The 6,000-nt window shown below is 41.0% G+C and overlaps 1 protein-coding gene and 1 long non-coding RNA gene across 3 annotated transcripts in view; both read left to right on the top strand.

Moving 5' to 3' along the window:
* The window catches only part of LOC139571084 (immunoglobulin lambda-1 light chain-like), a 46,215-nt gene that overhangs the window by 35,887 nt on the left and 4,328 nt on the right, over positions 1–6,000 (top strand). The window lies entirely within an intron of this gene.
* On the top strand, positions 2,885–5,072 carry LOC139571160 (uncharacterized). The gene is made up of 3 exons (XR_011674243.1): positions 2,885–2,977; positions 3,955–4,045; positions 4,924–5,072. It is a non-coding gene; the product is annotated as an uncharacterized lncRNA (long non-coding RNA).

A 6,000-nucleotide genomic window follows, 5' to 3' on the forward strand; every position in this document is an offset into this window, starting at 1 on the left:
TGAACTATAGTCTATTAAATCATCTGGTTTCTATCATGATGTCAGGTTAACTCCATGGGATCTTTATTGAACTATAGTCTATTCAATCATCTGGTTTCTATCATGATGTCAGGTTAACTCCATGGGATCTTTATTGAACTATAGTCTATTCAATCATCTGGTTTCTGTCATGATGTTAGGTTAACTCCATGGGATCTTTATTGAACTATAGTCTATTCAATCATCTGGTTTCTATCATGATGTCAGGTTAACTCCATGGGATCTTTATTGAACTATAGTCTATTCAATCATCTGGTTTCTATCATGATGTCAGGTTAACTCCATGGGATCTTTATTGAACTATAGTCTATTCAATCATCTGGTTTCTGTCATGATGTTAGGTTAACTCCATGGGATCTTTATTGAACTATAGTCTATAATCTGGTTTCTCTCATGATGTCAGGTTAACTCCATGGGATCTTAATTGAACTACAGTCTATTAAATCATCTGGTTTCTGTAATGATGTCAGGTTAACTCCATGGGATCTTTATTGAACTATAGGTTATTACATCATCTGGTTTCTGTCATGATGTTAGGTTAACTCCATGGGATCTTTATTGAACTACAGTCTATTAAATCATCTGGTTTCTGTCATGATGTTAGGTTAACTCCATGGGATCTTTATTGAACTATAGTCTATTAAATCATCTGGTTTCTGTCATGATGTTAGGTTAACTCCATGGGATCTTTATTGAACTACAGTCTATTAAATCATCTGGTTTCTGTCATGATGTTAGGTTAACTCCATGGGATCTTTATTGAACTATAGTCTATTAAATCATCTGGTTTCTGTCATTATGTCAGGTTAACTCCATGGGATCTTTATTGAACTATAGTCTATTAAATCATCTGGTTTCTGTCATGATGTTAGGTTAACTCCATGGGATCTTTATTGAACTATAGTCTATTAAATCATCTGGTTTCTGTCATGATGTTAGGTTAACTCCATGGGATCTTTATTGAACTACAGTCTATTAAATCATCTGGTTTCTGTAATGATGTCAGGTTAACTCCATGGGATCTTTATTGAACTATAGGTTATTACATCATCTGGAATATGAGGCAACACTGTGTATAACCATGGAAACTGCAACAACATCACAGCAACAAAGTGTATTCTTTTCTGTGAACATGAACTGTGTATACGTGTCGTTTTTTCAATAAATTGTTACGTGTTTCATTGCTCCATCACATGATTCAGACTCGGCCCAAACAATGATGTAACGTATTATTCTCCTAAGTTTACTGGCTGAATAATGTTTTGATTCTAACTTTATGAGCTGCCAGTGTGTGTATGTGATTCCCTGGTTGTAAGACTGGGTTAACCGCTCAGCTTGTCTCGGCTTGGTTTGGCTCAGTTCAGTTCAGTAGTGTGAAAAGTGTATTAGAGAGGGGTCGGAGCTGGTCGGGCTGCAAGCAGAGCCCAGATGTTCCACAGATGATTACTGTAGGCTGCAGGAATGTACTGGAGGAAGAGGAGGAGGAGGAAGGAGGAGGGTGAAGCAGGAGGGGGGAGGAGGAGGGATGCTGCTTCCACATCAAATACCTCCACTGTATCTGGGACCAGACTTTAGAGATGCCATTTCACTGTAACACTACAGACCTCCTGACAGCCTTTAGAGATGACATTTCACTGTAACACTACAGACCTCCAGAAAGCCTTTAGAGATGACATTTCACTGTAACACAACAGACCTCCAGACAGCCTTTAGAGATGACATTTCACTGTAACACTACAGACCTCCAGACAGCCTTTAGAGATGACATTTCACTGTAACACTACAGACCTCCAGACAGCCTTTAGAGATGCCATTTCACTGTAATACTACAGACCTCCAGACAGCCTTTAGAGATGCCATTTCACTGTAATACTACAGACCTCCAGACAGCCTTTAGAGATGACATTTCACTGTAACACTACAGACCTCCAGACAGCCTTTAGAGATGTAATTTCACTGTAACACAACAGACCTCCTGACAGCCTTTAGAGATGCCATTTCACTGTAACAATACAGACCTCCAGACAGCCTTTAGAGATGACATTTCACTGTAACACTACAGACCTCCAGACAGCCTTTAGAGATGTAATTTCACTGTAACACAACAGACCTCCTGACAGCCTTTAGAGATGCCATTTCACTGTAACAATACAGACCTCCAGACAGCCTTTAGAGATGACATTTCACTGTAACACTACAGACCTCCAGACAGCCTTTAGAGATGCCATTTCACTGTAACAATACAGACCTCCAGACAGCCTTTAGAGATGACATTTCACTGTAACAATACAGACCTCCAGACAGCCTTTAGAGATGCCATTTCACTGTAACACAACAGACCTTCTGACAGCCTTTAGAGATGACATTTCACTGTAACAATACAGACCTCCAGACAGCCTTTAGAGATGCCATTTCACTGTAACACAACAGACCTCCTGACAGCCTTTAGAGATGTCATTTCACTGTAACACTACAGACCTCCTGACAGCCTTTAGAGATGTCATTTCACTGTAACAATACAGACCTCCTGACAGCCTTTAGAGATGACATTTCACTGTAACACAACAGACCTCCAGACAGCCTTTAGAGATGACATTTCACTGTAACACTACAGACCCCCAGACCAGTGTTTCATTCTTTCCGTGTGTGTGTGTGTGTGTGTGTGTGTGTGTGTGTGTGTGTGTGTGTGTGTGTGTGTGTGTGTGTGTGTGTGTGTGTGTGTGTGTGTGTGTGTGTGTGTGTGTGTGTTTACAGAGTGGTGTCCTGGTTATAAAGGGGAGGAGCCCAGCAGGTGGGGGATGGTTTAGGGAGTTTATTAGAGAGCTGTCCACATCCTGTTTTCCTGCAGAGCTTCAGTCATACTGGATTACTACCTCACACTGGTCTGGTCTAATCTGGTCTGGGGATAAACCAGCTCACAGCTCAGCTTCACAGTCAGGTAGAGGATCTTCTACATCTGCATTGCTGCTGTTTGGGGTTTTAGGCTGGTTTTCTGTATGGTACTTTGTGAATTCGGCTGATGTAAAAAAATATATACAGTTTAACGATTGATTGATTGAGTATCTACAGATTCACTAGCAGATATATTAGTGATCAATATTCAATATTGATTGATTGATATTAGATGTATTTACAGAGGAAAATGTTTTCTATTGTGAAACCATCATCCACTGGACATCTGCATGTCAAATGGAATGTGAACATGAACTGGTCTGAAATGAATGAATGTGTAAATAATATGCCAGTCTGACATCAACTTCAGATATTATATTGATTCTTCATCTAACTGACGGGGGGTTATTCTGTGCCAAGCTGCAGTAACAACTTCCAGTTACACCATCACATAATGATGGTGTTTTATCTGCTTTTGCACAGACAGACGATTCTCTAATAATCACCACTCAGGTCTGAGTATTGGACTACAAAGACTCAGACTAATCGTCTACAGAACCAGGTCCAATCTCATCTAGTCATCAACGATGGGATGTTAACAGGAAGTGGTGGCAGGTAGCCTAGTGGTTAGAGCATTGGGCCAGGAACCGAAAGGTTGCTAGATCAAACTCCCGAGCTGACATGGTAAAGATCTGTCGTTCTGTTCCTAGGCTGTCATTGTAAATAAGAATTTGTTCTTAACTGACTTGCCTAGTTAAATAAAGGTCAAATAAAAACAAGTATGATGTCTGTACTGTGTTCTGCACCTGTTGTCACTGAGTGGTTGTCCTGAGGTGACACTGGTTCCAGATCCTCACATGTAGACTTGTCTCTGTTGGACATAGTGGAGGGGTTGAATGACTGATGATGATGACGAAGTTGTTGTTGGGAATGAGCTCATAAGTAATCATGTCACTCTAAAGTCTACAACTGTTGTATTCGCCGCATGTGACCAATTACATTTGATTTGTTTTTCTGATGAAGATGACGATGAGGAGGGCTGTAGCCCTGCTGTCCCTGCTTTCTCTGTGTGTCTCTCAGAAGTGGAAGCAGGAGACATCAGAGTGGGAAAGAGGTAAGGCAGACCAGACACAGTCACTAGTATGTAATCTACTTCCTGTATGTGTAGAGTCTGATAGAGGTAAGGTAGACCAGACACAGTCACTAGTATGTAATCTACTTCCTGTATGTGTAAAGACTCTTTGGTAAAGGTAGAGGTATGGGAGACCAGACACAAGCACTAGTATGTCATTTACTTCCTGTATTTGTAGTTTCATAGAGGTAAGGCAGACCAGTCACTGTCACTAGTATGTCGTCTACTTCCTGCATGTGTAGAGTCTCTTTGATAGAGGTACAGTAAAACAGCCCAGACACAATCACTGGTATGTAGTCTTCCTGTATGCAGTGGTGGAAAAAGTACCCAAATATCATACTTGAGTAAAAGTAAAGATACCTTAATAGAAAATGTCTCAAGTAAAACTAAAGGTCACCCAGTATAATACTACTTGAGTAAAAGTCTAAAAGTATTTGGTTTTAAAAATACTTAAGTCTCAAAACGAAATGGAATTGCTAAAATGTACTTAAGAATCTAAAGTAAAAGTATAAATCATTTCAAATTCCTTATATAAAGCAAACCAGACAGCACAATTTCCTTTTATTTTTTTTATTGACGGATAGTCAGGGGCACACTCCAACACTCAGACGTAATTTACAAACGATAGAGGTGAAGTAGAACAGACACAGTCACTAGTATGTCATCTACTTCCTGCATGTGTTTGTAGAGTCTCTGATGTAGCACACTTCAAGCAGTATGTTCTATACATCCATAAATATTGAATGATATTGTGTTCTAACAGCTTGTTATGTTCAAGACATGATCAGCCAGTGGTACAGTACAGTAAAGTCTACCTTGTGTTTCTGAGGGGGGAATGAACATTCCCATGTCATCTCCAGCAGATAGAAGCCAGACTAAGATCTGCTCCAACCTGACCCAGGTGCTGGACAACTGGAAGTACGCCATCATGAACCAGGTGAAGGACCTGCTGATCAACGATCACGCCTCTGTCCTGCCAGAATACGTCAGGTAGGTGACATCATCACCACGTGTCAGAAAGAGAGAGATGAAAGAGAGATACAGTGATCAGGATACAAACATTCCATTCCAGCTAAACAAACTAATGAATAATATTATATGGACAGAGAGGACCTGATCCCAGATCAGCACTCTGCTCTATATGGTGAACTGAGAGTTCTGGCTGAGACATAAAAAACGACTAGCTAGCAGCCATCCAACCAGTCCTGAAGAGACTCAGTGTTCCTACTCTGAGTCCTGCAGGCAGACAATAACACACATGTGTGCCAGCATGTTTACTGTAAGCGCTCACTCTCCAATAACAGGCCTGGATAGGCTGCAGTGCACACTCTGTGTGTGTGTGTGTGTGTGTGTGTGTGTGTGTGTGTGTGTGTGTGTGTGTGTGTGTGTGTGTGTGTGTGTGTGTGTGTGTGTGTGTGTGTGTGTGTGTGTGTGTGTGTGTGTGTGTGTGTGTGTGTGTGTGTGTGTGTGTGTGTGTGTGTGTGTGTGTGTGTGTGTGTGTGTGTGTGTGTGTGTGTGTGTGCCTGGATAGGCTGCAGTGCACAATAACATAGCCAGAAAACATCTCTCATTGATGAAGAATGTCATTGAAGTTTAATGAGGCTCTAGTTTCCCATGTCTTCTGTCCTGATGTTTCCTGCAAATGCGTGGCCCATTAGATTGTAGTAGGGATTTCACAAACGTGTAAAGCAGTGTGTAGACTTCATGGTGTCATAATTTAGTGCACTAACTTTTCAGTTGCATTTGTAGTTCAAAACATATTGGTGTGGTTTCCCGGACACGGATTAAGCATTATTCTGGACTAAAAAACATTTTCAATGGAGATTCTCCTTTGATCTTGCTTTTTTATTGCAGGACTGTATCCGGGAAACAGGCCCATAGTCCTTCGACTGACCCCTTCATGATAGTGGCCTGATCTAGACTATTCCCACTCTGTT

Source organism: Salvelinus alpinus, chromosome 1, assembly GCF_045679555.1.
Source record: "Salvelinus alpinus chromosome 1, SLU_Salpinus.1, whole genome shotgun sequence".
NCBI classification, from domain to species: Eukaryota; Metazoa; Chordata; class Actinopteri; order Salmoniformes; family Salmonidae; genus Salvelinus; species Salvelinus alpinus.